Raw genomic sequence first — 21385 nt, forward strand, 5'->3', positions numbered from 1 at the left:
AGACGGGGCTCAGATCTATGGATGGGAGAAACAACTGTGAAGTATTTCACTAACTGCAGGCACTACTGCAGCCAGTGGTGTAGTGGTTAAGAGCGGTAGTCTCGTAATCTGGGGAACCGGGTTCGCGTCTCCGCTCCTCCACATGCAGCTGCTGGGTGACCTTGGGCCAGTCACACTTCTCTGAAGTCTCTCAGCCTCACTCACCTCACAGAGTGTTTGTTGTGGGGGAGGAAGGGAAAGGAGAATGTTACCCACTTTGAAACTCCTTCGGGTAGTGATAAAGCAGGATATCAAATCCAAACTCCTCCTCCTCCTCCTCTTCTTCTTCTACAATGGTCATTTCTAGCCAGCAACATTTATGGTGAGCCGCTGCTTGCAGTTCCGCTGCCGAGGCAACGGTTGAGTTGCAGCAGCGTCACAGAAACTTCAATTATTGTAACCACTGATGGGAAAATATCAGCCACAGAGACCTGACAGTTGGACAGCACTAAGGAAGTGGAATATTGCTGTGAACAGAGAAGAAACAGAGGGACAGGCAGAACTAGACTTTAGTAAGAGAGACTGAGATGTTGCTGCTCCAAGTCTCCTTGCTCTCCCTTCCGCAGGGAGGGTTGTATTGTATTACAATACAAGATGGAGTCACCAGACTGTATTCAGCGTGGTGCTAAGAAGATAGCTCCATCAGCAAGCAGAAATGCTTGCGTTGACGAAACAATTTCCCCCTCTTGTCCCCCTGCTTGCTGTCTGAGGGTTCTCCTGACCCTCTGGAGGAGAGGAACATCTGTTGCGCTATTGGGAACCTTAGCACTGGCTTCTGCTAACTCGTTGAGTTAACTGAACACGGCTCACTATGCTGTGTGTCTCCCCATTCCAGTCTCATATCAATGGCTGAGACAGTGCAAGGATTCAGCATTGCACATTGTGTTGGAGGACCTAAGGAAGACATATAACAAACCAGATTCTAAAGCACAGTTTGGTCCTGGCTTGTTTAAATAAACTACAGTTCCCCCCTCCAAATGTTTAGCCATAATGAGGAAAATTCTGATCTTGTCCTTGTAGCAATGCCGTAGGAAGAGAGAAAAGCAGGCAGAATGTGAGGCCCAAGCTCATGCACGTCACTCTAAGTCATAATTTGGTATTACATCTGAAAAGGCCCATGGAGTGGCAGCAACACAGTCTCTCTCTTAATTCTCAGAATTGCTTTTATTTGGGGAATTTGAGTTTGAAAAGAGATAGATGAGCTGTGAACCCAAAGGAGCCAGAAGGCTAAAGATGCTGTCTGAGATAGAGGACAATAAGCTCTGTGGTTAACAAGGGCAGGTTGATAGTAATAATGCTTCCTTAGCAACATGTTCTAATCTTTAAAGTGAAATATAAGAGGACTATTAACTGATTGGTTACAATCCCATCAGCTTAAAGATGAATATATGGACAAAAAGGCTTTTTTGACGAAACCTCTAAATCTGAAAAAGAGCTGTTATGGAGGACGAACAGGTTAAATCAGTTATGATACACTGGGCGAGAGACTTTGGACCTAATATACAACTTGCAGCATGGGAGAGGTTCTGGAACTGGGATTTAAAGTTTACAGCATGCTATACTCTGAAAGAAAATTATATGAAAATGATTTATCGCTGGTATTTAACCCCTAGCAAATTAGCTAAAATGTATAAAACAAGGTCAAATACATGCTGTAAATGTAAGGAAAAAGAAGGCACCTTTTATCACATATGGTGGACTTGTAAAGTAGCAAAAGTATTCTGGGAGATGATATACAATGAACTGAAAAAAACGTTTAAAATAACCTTCTGTGAATTTATCGAACTGGCTAAAATGACGGCAGCAATTAGATTACAACCTAATCAAAAACTAAGGAAAGAATGGGAATGTGTAGAAGAACATATGGCAAAGTATTGTTCCAAAAGAAATTTATTGATATGCTTAGACTGAAGTTCATAAAGTCAGGTTAAAAGACGGAAAAGATACTATGGTTTATTATGTAAAGTACTTTGTTTTAACACAACATTAAAGGATATAAAATAACTAAATGATGTCAAGCACGGGTGGAGGGAAGTCACAGCGACATAAAAGGAGAAAAGGTATAGTGACATATGGATATATATTTACAGAATGTAAAGTAAAGAACGCTAAAAGATGTTATCTTTCTGAATGTAATATTGCAAGAAACTAAAAATAAAAATAAAATAACCTTCTCTAAAATACCCAAAACTTTTCTTCTAGGAATTCTAGGTGCCGAAATACTAAGGGACCAGAAGAGACTATTTATATATGCGACCACTGTTGCCCGGATGTTACTAGCCCAGAAATGGAAAGAAGACATAGTCCCTACCAGGGAAGAATGGCGGATTAAACTGATGGACTATGCTGAAATGGCAAAAATGACCAGAGGAATTAGCAATCAAGAAGGCCAATATTTTTTAATAAGGAATGGGAAAAATATATAAATTATCTTAAAAATCACTGCAAACAATTAAAACTATTAGTAGGATTGGAATGATACTCGTAACTGAACATTGGAGATTTAATGTAAATGGAGATTTAATAGAATTGGATTAATGGAGCAGATACAAAAGGAAAAAAGTTAACATAAGGACCCACAAAGGGGAGGAGGGAAGTCCCTGAGAATTTATGGAATTCTCTTTAGGGTTTGGTTGTTTAACAATTGTTTGTCAATTTCAAAATCTGAAAATTAAATAAATTTATGAAAATAAAAGAAAATAATAATCTTTAAAGTGAGTTGCCACTGTGCAGCGGAAGTGCAAACTGCATTTTAGTGGTTCCTCACAGTTTAGCATTAAATCACAATGCAGTTGCATCAAAACTTATCCCTTTTAGGTGCGACATAGCATGTTCCATCCCTGCCCAATTTGCATTATGGTCTGGGGCGGGGGCAGGAGCTATTCACTTCCCCACACTATGTTAATCATGCAGCCTATGCAACTAAGCAGTAAGTCTCATGGCTAAAGCTTGGGAATCCTACACAACAATTAGCAGCTCCAGCACGAAGTCACTTCATCATGAGAAGGCAACCTGGAGGAGTTCCCCAAGGGCCATAACATAAAACTGGGTCAGACGGCTGAAAATAAAGAAGTCAAAAGTCACGTCTCATTCTAAGATTTCAAAATGAGTTGTTTCAGCCAAAGCCCACCTTGCAATTAAACTGGAACTTTTTATTTAAGTGTGCAAGCCGAGGGGTTTTTAGAGTGCATGGACTGCTGCTTCAATCCAGTACTCTAAAATCAGTACTCTCCTCACCGACAATACTTGAGCATTCATAGGACCATGATGCGAATTCATGGATATGAGTCTTTGCGCATTGTGTCGTTGCTGATCTTGGGATAGCCTCCAAGTAGCCAGCAAAATCTGGATGAAAAGCTGGGAGAATGTCGAAGAATGAGCTCTGCAAGCAGGTCTGCCGGCAGAGAAGATAGAGCAGTGGTTATGTCTGTATTAAAGTTTCAGCAATGATTAAGGTAAAGGTAAAGGGACCTCTGACCTTTAGGGCCAGTCGTGACCGACTCTGAGGTTGCAGCGCTCATCTCGCTTTATTGGCCGAGGGAGCTGGCGTACAGCTTCCGGGTCATGTGGCCAGCATGACTAAGCCGCTTCTGGCAAACCAGAGCAGTGCATGGAAACGCCATTTACCTTCCCGCCGGAGCGGTACCTAGTTATCTACTTGCACTTTGACGTGCTTTTGAACTGCTAGGTTGGCAGGAGCAGGGACCAAGCAACGGGCGCTCACCCCATCGCAGGGATTCGAACCGCCGACCTTCTGATCAGCAAGTCCTAGGCTCTGTGGTTTAACCCACAGCGCCACCCGCATCCCTCAGCAATGATTAGCCCTGTGCTAAAATAAAGAGAAGGGATTAGAGCAATGATGCTTAATGCTGAGCCAGATCAACTAGCTCAGTTCTGCCTACACTAGGGGTGCAGAACCCCTCCAGATAATGTGGGACTCCCAATTGCGGTCAGCCCCAGCAAGCATACTGAACCATCAGGAATTATGAGTGTTGGAGTTCAATTACACCTGGAGCAGTATGGGCTCCCCATCCCTCGATTCACACATGCCTGTCAGGGGTTCAGGCAGAAGCCTTTACCATCCCCTACCTGGAAATGCCTGGAACGCAACTTGGGACCTTTCATATGAAAAGCAAAGCTGTGCCCTTCCCTTTAATATGAATGCACTCAGTGTATCTTGGCCTGGTTCAAATCACACAGGCCATTTGGCAACTCTCTCTTATGAGTGAAAACATGGCAAATATATAAAAATTTATGCATGTCCCTGCTGAACCCGCCTTTGAAAAGTTCCAAGGAAGGAGATTCAGCAGCAGCTATTCAGCAGTTTTCATTGCTCAACCTTTTAGAGTTCAAAACTCCTCCCTTCCTCTCTCTCTCTGACTCTCTCTCTATTTGAATCCACTCACATTTTCTTATAGAAATCAAGTGGATTAAGAAAAACTTTAGCTTCTAACTAATTACAAATATACCGTATTTTTCGCTCTATAAGACACACCAGACCACAAGACGCACCTAGTTTTTGGAGGAGGAAAACAAGAAAAAAAATATTCTGAATCTCAGAAGCCAGAACAGCAAGAGGGATCGCTGCACTGTGAAAGCAGCAATCCCTCTTGCTGTTCTGGCTTCTGGGATAGCTGCGCAGCCTGCATTCGCTCCATAAGATGCACACACATTTCCCCTTACTTTTTAGGAGGGAAAAAGTGAGTCTTATAGAGCAAAAAATATAGTAATTGCTTGCCATGATTAATCACCTACAATAAATACATTAAACTGTAAGCATCAATTTAAACTGCAGCTTGCAGGAAGTCAAAGTAGCAAAGAATAAATAACGCCGGATAAGCTTCTGGTCCCTGGAAATAAGTGCATCAAAGCCTCGATAGCAGCTATGCAGGTTTTCGTCTGAAAAAGTCACATCAAAAGTTTTGGTTTTTAAATGAAGGACACACAATTTTTTCAGTCTTCCTTTACAGGCAAAGTTGAGAATTCTGGGAATGTTATCTAATGCAGCAGAAAGTGGTTCCCGAGTTGCAGGCGTGTTTTGGTAATGATTTGACCCCACCCATCCTTTCAGTGGGTGGCATGGCATATAAAATCCAAAGCATATATGTAGCATTAGACTGTGAATTATCTCCTTTGAAAATAGCACCCCCCTCCTTTAAAGTAAAGGGACCCCTGACCATTAGGTCCAGTCGTGACCGACTCTGGGGTTGTGGTGCTCATCTCGCTTTATTGGCCGAGGGAGCCGGCATACAGCTTCCGGGTCATGTGGCCAGCATGACTAAGCCAGCATGACTAAGCCGCTTCTGGCGAACCAGAGCAGCGCACGGAAATGCCGTTTACCTTCCTGCCAGAGCGGTACCTATTTATCTATTTGCACTTTGACATGCTTTCAAACTGCTAGGTTGGCAGGAGCAGGGACCGAGCAACGGGCGCTCACCCCGTCGCAGGGATTCGAACCGGCGACCTTCTGATCGGCAAGTCCTAGGCTCTGTGGTTTAACCCACAGCAAACCCCCACCCCCCATGACATGAATAGAATCTTAGGCAGGTCACAAATTACTTCAGGGACTACATTTGGCTTATGTGCTGCAGGCTGGCTGTCCCCATCACAGAATGCCAAGTTCCCCATGGTAACTCTGGCACCCTTTGGCCGTGGAACAGTAGGCTCAGGCCAAAGAAGCAAGGGCCACTTTTACCTCTGTCATTCTCAAACTGTATCCAACTAAAGGCTTAAAACCATGCTTCCCTTGTTGCTGTTATGGGAAAGCAGCAGTGTCCAGGCTATCTGTCAGCGAGTTCCTGTTCCTGTTTTCATGACTCTAGCCCAAGTCACAACCATGGGACATGCAAATGGAAAGCACTGTCCCCAGTACCCTAGTCAGAGTACAGAGTTCACTGGTGCCTCTCACAACACAAGGCTCCCTTTCCCATCTTTTGCTGAGCAGATGGGACTACTCCACTGGTCTACCCCGAATCCAGTCCACAGTACTGAGACAGCACTACTGCAGTACGTAGGCAGGTCTGTGATGCCCTGTGATGCCCTAAGCTCTGAAACATGTGCTCGCCGGGTTAAGATGATAAAACAGGGGTGCTACAGAATGCGGAAATGGCTTTGCGTACATGACAGAAGTTTAGTAATCCTTATCAATAATGGCACCCGAGATTTTGTAGACACTGCACAAATAAAAAATTGAGAGGATTCAGACACACAGCACTGATAAAGATTTCCAGGCGTTACTCTGGGCTCAGTTATTACGTGTGGCATCCTTCATTGATGCAGAAGACCACACCACAGCCTGGCCTACTAACAGAGAGAATCTTTCTACCCCCTGAACGCCCATTCCAGTGGCAAGCAATTGCATATACGGGGAGAAGTTGTTTCTCAGCTCCGGCAGAGCCCCCAGGTGATACCCATGCTATAGAGGTGCAACAATTCTGTGGGATCCTTCAGTTCTTTGGAATCCTGAGCTGTGAAATCTATGGAAGAGTGTGTAAGGAATGAGAAAGTCAAGGGCAGCTCACTGCCAAATGTTCAGCTCTCTCCCATATATAGGAGGCCTTCTCAAGCCCTATGTCCTAATGTGTGCGCCTGCTGACTGCGTCCTTTGGCAGCATTCCTAGCATTTCCAGCTTTGAAGTCCCGATGTTGCACCAACAACAGTGCCTATATAGTGAAAATCATCAAGCTCTAAACAGACATCAGTTCCCACAGGGCTTGTGCCATTAACCTGGTTGTGCCACCGCCCAATCTGGTTCTCACAGTACAAAGAGGTCTGCAAGACAGGGAAGTCAGTCCGCAGTGCTGCCTCCGCCTCCTATGAATCAGCAGAGTGCAATGCCAAAGCAGCATGAGGCATAGCTTGGGCTGCTCAGCTTTCTAGGGCTTCTCAGTTGACAAACTCACCTGTCGGCTTTCAAATTCCATTCCCACCTGGCACATGTTGCCCTATACTGAGTCAGATCACTGCTTCTCACGGCCCAATAGCGTCGTACTCCAAGTGGCAGTGACTCTCCAAGGTCTCAAGGAGAGATTTCCTTCAAACCCCAAATCATTTCTTTAAAAAAAAAATCCAAAAAAAATATCCAAGTGTAATATATTTAAGTGCTCATTTTGCACAGTTAAGAAATCCACCTGTAAATTTTGCTTTTTTAGTTATAAAAGGGCAACAGTGGCATGATTTGCATGGGATGACATGTGCAAGAAAACTGAGAACCGGCCATTAAGAGGAGTTTGGATTTGATATCCCGCTTTATCATTACCCGAAGGAGTCTCCAAGCGGCTAACATTCTCCTTTCCCTTCCTCCCCCACAACAAATACTCTGTGAGGTGAGTGGGGCTGTGAGACTTCAGAGAAGTGTGACTGGCCCAAGGTCACCCAGCAGCTGCATGTGGAGGAGTGGGGAAGCGAACCCGGTTCCCCAAATTACGGGTCTACTGCTCCTAACCACTACATCACACTGGCTCTCAGTGATGCACTCCCAAACAAATACTCTTATAGGGTCATTCTCCTCTGCTCCTTCCTGTTCGGTTTGTAATGCCTCAGAGAGCATGTGGCACTTGATTTCAGAATGACATGGTCAAGACAGACAGACAGAACTTGGAATGAAGTTGCTGGTAAAAACAAGGGCCATGACTCTTGCTTTAAATGCCGGGTTTCAAAGACTCACAACGAGCAGCAAAGTCAACACAGGAACAAATTAGGAACAAATGCAGGTGGTTCAAGATACACAAAGCCTGAGCTTCTCTACAAAGCTATAATAATAGATCTTTCAGAACTAACGACCGGATGTATCAGTCTCTCATCAATTTCATCATTGGCCAACCACTGAGAAAAACCTAAAAGCACCATCCCAGTTGTTAAGCTCTGTTAATTTAAAAGTGATATGGACACTATTATTAAGGCTACGGCTGCATCAGATATTATTTGGTTTGGACTTCTGGGGCCAAAAATAGAGTTTGGTGAGAGGAGTATAGAAATATTTCTTTTAAAAACTTTTTTTCAGTCTTGTTTTGTTTCATTCTTTCTCTCTGCCACTATTTTGTTGCCTCCCCCCCCCTCAAATTGCTGTTTGCTTCTTTCTCCTGCACTGTCACATGGGAAACCCAATACTATCAGGGATCACCTTGCAAATGGAATGATATAACAGAATATAGCCAGATTTGGCTGACTATATTACTGAAGGTAATTTAAGCCCATTGAAGGTAACAGAGAGCAATGAAAACAAATAGGGTGATTATTATTGCCAAAAAATCTTGAAGGGGGGGGCAATTTTTAACACTGCCAAGAATACGGCAAGCGCATTCAGCTTAAACCTTCAAAATATCTAGTTTTCATGGTTGTGAGGAAAGATTTGAACACATTCAAGCAGCATCTGCATAGAACAACTTTATGCATAGTTTAAACATCGCTTATGCTTCTGCAATTTCAAGTACAGAACAAGTCTTTCCTTGGCACAGAAATTAGACTATGATTTCTTTGACTTTTCTGTTGGAGGGACAGCCATGGCCTATTGCCATTTTGAGATCTCCACAGCTTTCACCTGGTCACGTTTCTGGCAGACAACTGTCTATCAGGAAAGCCAGAATTTCCAGTTCTTGACTGAAGAGAAGGTTGGAGGAGACAGGCCCGCCTAGGCAGGCAGGCAGGCTCCAGTCACTTGCTCTGTTAATACATCAAAACCTCAGCTTATAAAAACCTGCTGAGCACAGGAGGGTTTCAGGAACGTCAGTCTTTGGCACCTGGGTTATGCACTGAATTGTTTAGTCAAAGCAGCTATTGAGCGATATGAGGAAACAGGGATTTCTATATCAGTGTCACAAGGGTGCTGCTGTGAACTTGCTCCCACTTGAATCCTCCCAAACACATAGAAAGTAGATTTCCTGTACAGTAATCCATTAGTCATAAGCTCTCTGTCTTTTGAAACAAGTAAACAGTTGAAATGATACTCCCTGCAGTAGAATAGAAAGGGGACTTCCTATCTAAAACAGAAGGCATATTGGACTAGGAGGAGGAGGAGGAGGAGGAGGAGGAGGAGGAGGAGGAGGAGGAAGAGTCCAGCTGATAAAGCTAAATGGAACAGAAATTCAACACTCTACTTGGGACTTTTCAGCATGGTTGGTCAAAGTGTGCCCATCTGCACTTTACTTTTTGGGTCTTCTGAATCTTCCAAGTCTTCCTCAAGGGCAAAAGTGTGGTATGTCCACAAACCACAGGTGGAGGGAGTAATCCAAAGTAGACCCAGGCCCTCCCAGGCACCCATTACAGCTGCTATCCCACTTCAGTTTTCCTTGAAAGCATCCACAGAGATAAAACTGCCTGCAGAATCCAAACTAGGCCAAAGAGAACATGGCTTCTCCATTTGAACAGCGTAGCTTTCATCCCAATGGCTGATGCTTCACAAAGCATTGGCCAACACAGCCTTGAAGCTCATTAAGTGAATCTTTACCCAGCAGAGGGAATCCACCATATTTCATGCAAAGAGAGAGAAACAGTACCCACACTGATGTTATATTTCACGCCTAATAACAAACAAAGTTAATATACCGAGGCACATCACATAGAATGCTGACAAAGAGCTGACAGGTCAAGCAGTAAGAAAAACAGCTAGACGGCTAGGAATCTGGTTTAAATGTCACCATTAACACTTTGACAAATATCTGCTGTCACTTTTCATACAAGGAGGTTTTGGCTACAAGGCCTGAGCAGGGCTTGAAGAGGATGAGTTATGCCTGACCCAGTTTTCTGAAACATCCTCCTGACTCCTCATGAATAGAGACGGAAAAGAATAGGGAACCCAAAAACACCCACACACAAGCATCTTTTTTTCTTGCCTGCTTTAGATCCTTTCGACTTACTAGGTTACAAAATGAACAGATTGTGGAACACAAATACAATGAGGTTTGGGGGGGTTATCAAGGGAAGATGTGAAGCAGTAGAGATGACAGGGGAAGAAATAAGGGCCTGGGCAGGCAGCTGGAGAGGTATTGAAAGACATGGTCAACCATACTATGTGTACCAAGATGGTGAAACTGTTTGGGCTTACTACATAGTTCCAGAATCAAGGGAATTTCAAAAAGTGTGCACTGCTGCAGTGCAAATGCTGCATTGCCATATGTCAAATTGCTAAAGCTCCAAATAAATTTATTTACTGGTCAGAATTTTATATTGCCCTTCCACAAACAATCATCCTTAGGACAGTTTACAAAAGTGAGGATGTGAGGGCGATCTGGATGCGACATCTGTCACCCCATTGGTCGCCAGGGTTGATTCGGCTGATCTGGCTGGCTAGGCGGGTGTCCCCTTCCTCCCTCACCGCTCCATGTGCGTCCCTCCCGAAGCTGCGCGCTCGGTGGAAGAGGACGACCATCCCAGATAGAAGGAGTGTACCGTTCTTCGGTCAAGGGTATACGATAGCTGCACTCCCCTGCTAGAACCTCCAAACAAGCAATTAAGTTTTTCAGGTGTTGTGTGTGTGGTTTCTTTTGGCTGGAGGTCATATAGGAGAGGTGATCTGGAGTCTCTACCCAAGGTGTGAATCACTGTTTGAGGAGCTGAAGACCTCATTAACTTGTTCTCATAAATGCTTGGCACTTCAAAAGCACCTCAGATGCCTTCCAAATTATGCCAAGTCAGAGTCATTACCTCAGTCTTGAAGCTGACATAGTAAGGGCCTTCAGCCACAGAGACAGTTAATAGTTTTTCAATCCCAGTTGTCTCATCCATCTCTCTCTCTCTCTCTCTCTCTCTCTCTCTCTCTCTCTCTCTCTCTCTCACACACACACACACACACACACACACTAAGGGACCCCTGACAATTAAGTCCAGTTGCGAACGACTCTGGGTTTGCGGCGCTCATCTTGCTTTACAGGCCGAGGGAGCCGGCGTTTGTCCGCTTCCGCAGACAGTTTTTCCTATTTATCTTCTTGCACTGCGTGCAATGGGAGCTCACCCCTTCATGGGGATTCGAACCACCGACCTTTCGATTGGCAAGCCCAAGTGGCACAGTGGTTTAACCCACAGTGCCACCCGCATCCCTATGTACTGATATACTTAGCCCTGATTATAAAATGTATACACTAGCTGTTTTCAAGCTTTTAGTCTTCCATGGATCTTTTTCAGCTGGCAAGAAATCCCTGTATGTCTGCCATGAAACATGCAGTTCACATGGGAATGCTGACCAGGCCTACTGGGCCCCCAAAATCACCATGCATCATTGAGAGCTGAAATTCTAATCGTAATTTGCAGGTACAGGTGCCCTATCAGAATGAGATATTGGAAATGCGGAGAAATATCTGATGAGAATGTGGAGTTAGCTGAATACGGAAACTTGAACTCTTTTATTGCTGATCTGCCACAAACGGACCGCTCCATCGCAGGATACCTACCAAGAATATCCATTGTTATTAAAGAGTCTCAGTCTGCTGGTCTATGCTGCAGCCATTACAGCTGGAAAGAAGGGGGCAAGTTTGCTGTGACCATCCAAGCGCTTTACACCTTTAGCAGAAGAATGGGTAACCATGTGCAGGTGAGAACATGCGGCACAATAATATCCTGACTGAACATTAGGAAGAACTTTCTGATGGTAAGAGCCGCTTGACAGTGGAATGGACTCCTTCAGAAGATGGTGTACGCTTTCATTTAAGATTTTAAAGCAGGTGTTTTATGGCCATCTGCCAAGGATGTTTTAGTTGAGATTCCTGCATTGCAGTGAGTTGGACTCTCGGGAACCTTTCCAACTCTGCAATTCTATGCAAATGCAAGAAGCTCACAATGGCTTGTTATGCAGGTTTGAAAATACCACAACGGCATCTTAAAAAAGAAGCCCATTGAAATATTGTAATTTATCAAAGAATATACGTTGTAATTTCCGATGCCCACTGTTGCAGGCATAATTTCATTTACGAGACGCTTCTCATGGGCCTTCCAATACGATCAAAGCAGAATAACACAATATATAAAAACAGTTGAAATATTTGCATATATAGAAACATTAGATATAAAACCATTTTTTAAAAGCAGCAATATAAGAAGCAATTCAGATCCGACACAGACACCAACTAGCATAAAAACACATATAATGTGGTAAAAGTTGTTTTATCCCTCTTGACTCGAATATATAATTCTGCCACTAAAGTGAGCTTTCTTCATGTGTTTGTTCATAAGTAATCAAGTATCTATACTTGCCTATTCATTGCATTGGAAGCTTGGTAGCTGTAGAATTAATGTCACAGAATGAACATGTATATGCAAGGCAAATCAGCAGCTACTCGATCAAGAAATATACACAAACTACAAGGTTTTTTGTACAACTTGTTAAAAAAATGCAGATAGGGATGCACTGTGGATTGTGGGTTATTCTGCTTGCTTAAAGACATGTTTGTTGTTGTTGTTATATGTATACTCTGCCCACGCTAGCAGGCTTACAGGATATCTAAAATTGATAGTTTATTGTTTGGGTGGTTTTTGCTATTATTTTTTAAGAAAAGAGAATGATTGATTGTGAAACACCTAGTAATTCTTCAATGGTTTTAATTTGAAAATGCATCAGATAAAAAATAAATGCATTGAAACAAATGAATGGTATTTTATTTTTAAACCTACTTTTTAAAAACACCAAACAGCAGTTTTTGGTTACAAGTACAGAATGGGTCATCTGTCAACTAGTTGAATAGCTTCAAGCTTTCATAAAGATTCTCCTGTTCAGAGAACAATTAAACAGACCAAAATAAATCCCAGTATGTGAAAGAGTCAGGATTAAAAAAAAGGCACTCTTAGATCTGCGGTTAAACAGAAATGTAGTAAAAATTAATTAAGTAAAGTCTTTCAGCTTTACTCATTGGAGGGTTTGGGAACACACACAAAGGCAAGAGTCACTGACTCACTCTCTCTCTCGCACACAAACACAATGAGTGCACATAACCTGTGTCCAAGAAACCCGAAGTAGCTATCTACAGCCCAGAACTGCCTCTGGACACAGCCAGAAAACTATCAGCTAAAAAGATAAGAAAAGGCTTGTGGGGAGGCTGGGGGAGAGAAGTAACCTTTTTCTGATTAAAGCTATCAGGCAGATGGTCCTGCTTCCATTCCTGTCCCAATAAAACAGCAGTAGCAGCAAAGTTATATGTCTGCCTGAGAACAAGGAGGCACAGAATTTCCCAAGGAGGCAGACAGGCAAATGCCAGGACAGCTGCTTGGGGCAGATGGATCTTTTGACAGCTCCATAATGCTGCTGTCGGTGAATTTAAACTCTGGCTAGAGCAGCCAAATCAGCCACCATCTGTTTGTGAGTGTGCACGAAGGATTTTGGAGCAGCAGGTAGCCTAAGAAAGCTAGCAGCAAGACCAGCCACCTTTAGTTCCCTGGGACTCGGGCGGCTTACATGCTTACTGCATTCAACACACATTTCTGTAGAGCATGGCCACAACTTGCTGCTACTGTTGGAATTCCATGGTTATCTACTCAGGATGAGAGGAACATTGTCTCCAGCCTACAACAACTTCAGAAGCATTCTACTGCTAGATAAAGAGGAGGGTCCCTAGATGGTAGGCACCTTGAGAGAAAATGGGGATCCCAGAGAAGACAATTGCAGAGCCACTATCGGGCAGCAACATGCCATGAATAGAGCTTTATTTTGAGGTCATAAGTGTGTTACGTTCAGAATTTTGATTTTAGTTGCCGTAGGACATGCACCGTTTGGTTTTGGGGTTTTTTAAGTCACCGTGTACGCTCAGGAACTAAAGAAACTTAGATCCCTGGGATGCCAGAATATGGTATACAGTGGTACCTCGGTTTGCAAATGCCTTCGCTGTCGTACGTTTCGGTTCTCGAATTCCGAAAACCCAGAAGTACAGTGGTACCTCTGGATGAGAACAGGATCCGTTCCGGAGCCCTGTTCGCAACCTGAAGCGAATGCAACGCGCATCTGCGCGTGTCGCAATTCACCGCTTCTGCGCATGCACGTGACATCATTCTGAGCATCTGAGCATGCGCGAGTGGCAAAACCTCCAGAAGTAACGCGTTCCGTTACTTCCAGGTCACTGCAGAGCGCAACCCGAAAACGCTCAACCTGAAGCAACTTTAACCCGAGGTATGACTGTAAATTCTTCCATTTTCAATGTTTTTCGGAACCCAAACATGTGACACAGCTTCCACTGAGTGCACAAAGCTCTTGCAACCAATGGGATGTCACACCTAGGTTTTCAAACGTTTCGAAAGCCGAATGGGCTTCTGGAAAGCATTCAGTGCGAGAACTGAGGTACCACTGTATACAGCAACTGCAAGATTGTGGAACAGGTTTCCAAACCAAACTTATCTACAGCCAATCACACAGGCCTTTAGAAAGGTTTGTCCCACAAAATATTTTCACATCCTCTAATCTGCTTGCATTTCATTTAAGTGGACTAGTTCAGACATTAACAATCTCGACGAAATAAAACCATGGTTTATTAAGCTGAGACCAAGCACTGTGCCTGGGTACTCCCCTCTTTGTTCCTGCCCTCCCACAGTGGAGTGACTGTTTCTATAGTGGTTTGTTAAACCATGGTTTCCTAATACCACCAGATCTCAGTTAATCCTGGTTTACTAACAAGGTTATGAAGCCAGGACTATAAAACGGTTAGTAAACTAAAATTAATCCATCTCATTTTGCTATTTCAGTTTGCTATTTCAGGAAATTGTGGGTTGCCATGATTGAAGCATCAAAGCCAGCATATGAGAGGAGAGGTGGATGCTGCCTGTATTAATAAACAATGGTTTGCTTAACAAATAACATAAATTGAAAATGAAATGTATATTTTAAAGGGGTAGTTAGGGTCTTTTCTGGCAAGCTGCTTTGCCTCACATACTCTTGCAGACAAGGCCCTGTCATTAGCTAGGATTTGGCTGCCTCCTTTACCGGCATGCTTTGTCAGCAGAAATCAACTTTCCAACAGCATACAAATGTTTAAGTCACAGATAAATCTGACATTAGCAAGTTTTCAATGGCTCTTTCGAGTGGAAGTGTTCTGCACTTCTGCAGAGAGCCATTTCCTCAGGAAGATGCTTGCTCATTAACATTAAGGGGAAACTATAAACCTTGCCATGTCTCTATATCTGTCTCGAAAGAGACACTGGCATTATGCATATTCCGCTTCAGCAACATCTCCAGTGTTTCTTCTCAAATAGAGAGGAAACCTTGCTGAAATGGGGGTTGCACTTGTTTAACAGACTGCAAAATAAATTATTTCAGTCGGAGCTCATTTGGTATCCATACTGTTCTTGAGGGCAGCATTTAATGGAGGAGAAGGAAGCAACCCAAGCTTAAAATTAAGAAAGAAAGAAAGAATGAAAGAAAGAAAGAAAAAGAGGGAGGCAGATTTTGAGGTTTTTAAGCTGAAGGGTTGGACAATATTAAAACTAGATTTTAAAAAGCAGTTCCAAAAATTGAGCAGTGGATGTTGTGAATGAATCTCATTGGAGTCCAAGCGGCAAGGACATCTAACACACTAAAGTAAGAGATGTAAAACCTGTGGCCTTCCAGCTGCTGCTGGACTGTTGTTGTTGTTTAGTTGTTTAGTCGTGTCCGACTCTTCGTGACCCCATGGACCAGAGCACGCCAGGCACCTCTGTCCTCCACTACCTCCCGCAGTTTGGTCAGACTCATGTTTGTGGCTTCGAGAACACTATCCAGCCATCTCATCCTCTGTCGCCCCCTTCTCCTTGTGCCCTCCATCTTTCCCAGCATCAGTGTCTTCTCCAGGGAGTCTTCTCTTCTCATGAAGTGGCCAAAGTACTGGAGCCTCAGCTTCACGATCTGTCCTTCCAGTGAGAACTCAGGGCTGATTTCATTAAGAATGGATGCGTTTGATCTTCTTGCAGTCCATGGGACTCTCAAGAGTCTTCTCCAGCACCATAATTCAAAAGCATCAATTCTTCGGCGATCAGCCTTCTTTATGGTCCAGCTCTCACTTCCATACATCACTACTGGGAAAACCATAGCTTTAACTATACGGACCTTTGTTGGCAAGGTGACGTCTCTACTTCTCAAGATGCTGTCTAGGCCTGTCATTGCCCTTCTCCCAAGAAGCAGGCGTCTTTTAATTTCGTGGCTGCTGTCACCATCTGCAGTGATCATGGAGCCCAAGAAAGTAAAATCTCTCACTGCCTCCATTTCTTCCCCTTCTATTTGCCAGGAGGTGATGGGACCAGTGGCCATGATCTTCGTTTTTTTGATGTTGAGCCTCAGACCATATTTTGCGCTCTCCTCTTTCACCCTCATTAAAAGGTTCTTTAATTCCTCCTCACTTTCTGCCATCAAGGTTGTGTCATCTGCATATCTGAGGTTGTTGATATTTCTTCCGGCAATCTTAATTCCAGTTTGGGATTCATCCAGCCCAGCCTTTCGCATGATGTATTCTGCGTATAAATTAAATAAGCAGGGAGACAAAATACAGCCTTGTCGTACGCCTTTCCCAATTTTGAACCAATCAGTTGTTCCATATCCAGTTCTAACTGTAGCTTCTTGTCCCACATAGAGATTTCTCAGGAGACAGATGAGGTGATCAGGCACTCCCATTTCTTTATGAACTTGCCATAGTTTGCTGTGGTCGACACAGTCAAAGGCTTTTGCATAGTCGATGAAGCAGAAGTAGATGTCTTTCTGGAACTCTCTAGCTTTCTCCATAATCCAGCGCATGTTTGCAATTTGGTCTCTGGTTCCTCTGCCTCTTCTAAATCCAGCTTGCACTTCTGGGAGTTCTCGATCCACATACTGTTTGAGCCTTCCTTGTAGAATTTTAAGCATAATCTTGCTAGCGTGTGAAATGAGTGCAATTGTGCGGTAGTTGGAGCATTCTTTGGCACTGCCCTTCTTTGGGATTGGGATGTAGACTGATCTTCTCCAATCTTCTGGCCACTGCTGAGTTTTCCAAATTTGCTGGCATATTGAGTGTAGCACCTTAACAGCATCATCTTTTAAAGTTTTAAATAGTTCAGCTGGAATACCATCACTTCCACTGGCCTTGTTATTTGCAGTGCTTTCTAAGGCCCATTTGACTTCACTTTCCAGGATGTCTGGCTCAAGGTCAGCAACCACACTACCTGGGGTGTACGAGACATCCATATCTTTCTGGTATAATTCCTCTGTGTATTCTTGCCACCTCTTCTTGATGTCTTCTGCTTCTGTTAGGTCCTTACCACTTTTGTCCTTTATTATGGTAATCTTTGTACGAAATGTTCCTTTCATATCTCCAATTTTCTTGAACAGATCTCTGGTTCTTCCTATTCTGTTGTTTTCCTCTATTTGTTTGCATTGCTCGTTTAAGAAGGCCTTCTTGTCTCTCCTTGCTATTCTTTGGAAATCTGCATTCAATTTCCTGTATCTTTCACTATCTCCCTCGCATTTTGCTTGCCTTCTCTCCTCCGCTATTTGTAAGGCCTCGTTGGACAGCCACTTTGCTTTCTTGCATTTCCTTTTCATTGGGATGGTTTTCGTTGCTGCCTCCTGTACAATGTTACGAGCCTCCATCCATAGTTCTTCAGGCACTCTGTCCACCAAATCTAAATCCTTAAACCTGTTAGTCACTTCCACTGTGTATTCATAAGGGATTTGACTTAGATTGTATCTTACCGGCCCAGTGGTTTTTCCTACTTTCTTCAGTTTAAGCTTGAATTTTGCTATAAGAAGCTGATGATCTGAGCCACAGTCAGCTCCAGGTCTTGTTTTTGCTGACTGTATAGAGCTTCTCCATCTTTGGCTGCAGAGAATGTAATCAATCTGATTTCGATACTGCCCATCTGGTGATGTCCATGTGTAGAGTCGTCTCTTGTGTTGTTGGAAAAGCGTGTTTGTGATGACCAGCTTGTTCTCTTGACAGAACTCTATTAGCCTTTGCCCTGCTTCGTTTTGATCTCCAAGGCCAAACTTGCCAGTTGTTCCTTTTATCTCTTGATTCCCTACTTTAGCATTCCAATCCCCTATAATGAGAAGAACATCCTTCTTTGGTGTCACTTCTATAAGGTCTTGTAAGTCTTCATAGAATTGGTCTATTTCAGTTTCTTCAGCACCAGTGGTGGGTGCATAAACTTGGACTACAGCTGGACTACAGCTACCATAATTCTTGGCCACTGGCCAGACTGGCTGAGGTTGACGGGAATTGGTGTCCAATCACATCTGGAGAGCCTTGAGATCTCCACTCCTGCATTAATGGCACCCTCAAGGTTGCTCTGGGCCAATATGAAGAGAAGCAGAGTAAATAAGAAGTACTAATACTCTGCATTCAGATACAGTGGAACCTTGGTTCCCAAACTTAATCCGTTCCGGAAGTCTGTTTAACTCCCAAAACCGTTTGAAAACCAAGGTGTGGCTTCCGATTGGCTGCAGGAGCTTCCTGCACTCAAGCAGAAGCCACGTCGGACGTTTGGCTCATAGCTGTCAACTTACATATTTGAAAATAAGGGATCAGCAGCCGAAATAAGGGATTTTCCAAACACAGGTATGTTCAACTTCTGAGCCCCTCTGAGCCAAAGGCAGAAAGCCCAGCCAGCAGCCAAACGAAGCCTCAAGCAGTGGTTCCCACAGCGCAGCAACCCGGCAAAGGGGATGCAGCAAGGAAAACCACGGTCACCTCTCCGCTGGGAAGCGCTGAGCAAAGGCGAGTCCCCAGGCAACGCGGCCGATTTGATCGGCACAAGGCATGCAAGCTCCACCCCCCCAGTAGTTCTTAGACTCCTTATTAGGTGAGCAACGCAGCCAAGCAACACAGTTGGCGCCTCCCTCCTCCCTGGCTAGCAGGCAGGGAGGGAGAGGAGCTGCTTCCTTTGAAACCCAGGAAATTTAAGGGACATCATCAATAAGGGACAGCAGCGGGACACAGTGCTGGGATAAGGGACTTTCCTGCCAAATAAGGGACGTTGTTAGCTATGGTTTGGCTTCCAAAAAATGTTCAAAAACCAGAACACTTACTTCTGGGTTTTTGGCACTCGGGAGCCAATTAGTTCATTGACTAAGCCGTTCGAGAACCAAGGTATGACTGTATTATGTGCAGTGCAACCCAAAGCATGTTTGCGGATGGAAAAGACCTACTGTGTTGAATTTGGCTTGCTTTTAGGAAGTGCTTCATTATTATTATTTTGGTAAAATGAGCTGCTGGTACCCATATCTTGATAAGAGCACTGTGAGTTCCAGCACAGAATGGTTGCCATAGACAGAGAGGGAGAGGTGACAGGACTCTGTAATGTTGAGTACCATCACAACAAAAGCACTGCTTCTAGAGAGTGCAAAAAGCCTTCGTTCTTGAAGTGCTACACATCTGAGGATCTTGTGAACCTGACAGCTCTGCCTATCAACTGACACCAGTTATTTCCCCCATTCTGCAGCTGCTGGGCCTGAGGTGACTTCCTTAAGATCGCAGCGAGCTCACGGCTAAGGTGAAATTTGAAGCAGGGATCCTGGCTGCCACTCTTAACCACAACGCAAAACCAGCTCTGTTTACAAGAACATAGCATTTGTTTGCTGAGCACAAAAGCTCCACTATGTTTTTGGAGCACAGGAGTGAGGGTGGGATTTCTAAAAGTACTTTTGATGAGAAGGATGAAAAACACCACCACAATGTTTGTGTAAATCTGATGTTAAATGAGAGTAGTCCTTAGGCCGGGGAATATCTCCATTTGCAGACCAGAAAACTACATCCACAAGCCGCAACATCCACAGCTGGTGAATGTTTCGTATTTCAAGACAGTCTGAAATGGCTGCTGTCTGCTTCTGTCTTCCCTCTGCCTTCAATTGCTTCACCCATTTCCTTTTCCTGTACCTTCAGCACCAACCCTTCCAGTTTCATCTCCTTGCATACTGGATGTTTAGTGACCCAAGACTAGGCTCACCTGAAACAGCTTCAGCTGACTCAGCTAGTCTGACGTCTGCAGGTGGCTCATGTTATTCCATGTGTCACTTGTTTATGAAAAAGCCTGGTGGACTGGTCCCATTTTACAGAGGTTAAAGAAAAGGAAAAACAAACAGGCAAGGGGAGAGGCATGTGTACACTGCATTGGAGAAATGAGGAAAATATTGCATGAAAGTGTCTGGCAAGTCTCATTTGTTTTGACTGGTATAGTTGGGAGATCTTTGTATGCACAGCATAGTGAGCCAACAGCAGAGGGACCGTCTGCTAGGCACAAATATTCTGTGCCAACATGTAACCTGCTCCCCAGTCCTTTCTCCACCTTGACCTGTAACACAGGAGTTGTCAAAAGTTTGCCCGTCACTCACAAACCATTTGTATGCACCAGGGACTTCACCCCACAAAAGGTAGCAGGATAATCCTTGTGAGTACTGGTGAGTTACACAGCATATGATTGTGTTTCCCAAAGCAACAAAAGGTGCTTAGTTTCCCTTTTCTTTTAATGCTCTCTTGATTTCTTATGTTTATACATCAGCTGTAATTTGGTCATGTCCTAAACAATAATGTCCAAGGATTCCATTTGATAAGCGGTTACTATTTGCAAATCTAGCCATAGCACCTCAAATCTCTTCATGACATGTTCCTCAGGGCCAAACAGCAGCCCACCCCTCAGAAGCAGATACTGACTTCATATTTTTAAAGACATCTTCCACGAATCTGAAAGCTGGGAGGTAGAGCTCAAGCAAACAAAGCAAAACACATTGGGTGTGCTTGCACGTCACACTAAACCATGGTTTTAGTGAGATGCATGAATTGTAGCAATAGTCAAGACTTGTTCATTCCCTGCCACTCCAGTACACACTCCTCCCCCTGCATAGCCAGGAGGAGGATTTCAGCAGTTCTGGTTTCCCATAAATGTGGCTTGTCATTTCATCTATACTGGAGATTGTGGGTTACACTTGAAACAAGTCAGTTCCATAAACCATGGTCTGAAGTTGGCTTGTTTTGAAACTGATCATGGTGCGAAACCATGCTCATCAGTTCAAATAAAACAAACAGATGCATTTAAAGCCAATGGAAAATAAAAGCTCCCCAAGTCCTTCTCCTGACCATGTAGGAAGAGAATGAATGGGGAGCACAGGAGCCTGATGCTCACGTTACACAAAACCATGGTTTGGCATGATGCACCAACACAGTGACTTTCTCACCACATCCACTAGGGTGCCACATGAAGTGAATAGGACTCATTGTTTGCTGAATACCTTGGTTCAATCTAGCTGGCCTACCTCTCCACACACCCCATCAGTGTAGAAATGCATGTATCCCGTTAGATTTTATGTTTTGTCTCTCCAACTATTCCCTACTTTCATTATTTCTTGCTCTAAAGTTTGCAAGCCTTCGGGACAGTAATCAGGGACACGGTTATGAGCCTGAGCCCTTGGATTGGGCGGGGCAACTTCAAAATCTTTAA

General features: G+C 43.9%; 1 protein-coding gene across 2 annotated transcripts in view; it reads right to left on the reverse strand.

Annotated features, from left to right (window-relative positions):
• Positions 1-21385, reverse strand: part of MYO1D (myosin ID) — a 173071-nt gene that overhangs the window by 33419 nt on the left and 118267 nt on the right. The window lies entirely within an intron of this gene.

This window comes from Podarcis raffonei, chromosome 13 (genome assembly GCF_027172205.1).
Source record: "Podarcis raffonei isolate rPodRaf1 chromosome 13, rPodRaf1.pri, whole genome shotgun sequence".
NCBI classification, from domain to species: Eukaryota; Metazoa; Chordata; class Lepidosauria; order Squamata; family Lacertidae; genus Podarcis; species Podarcis raffonei.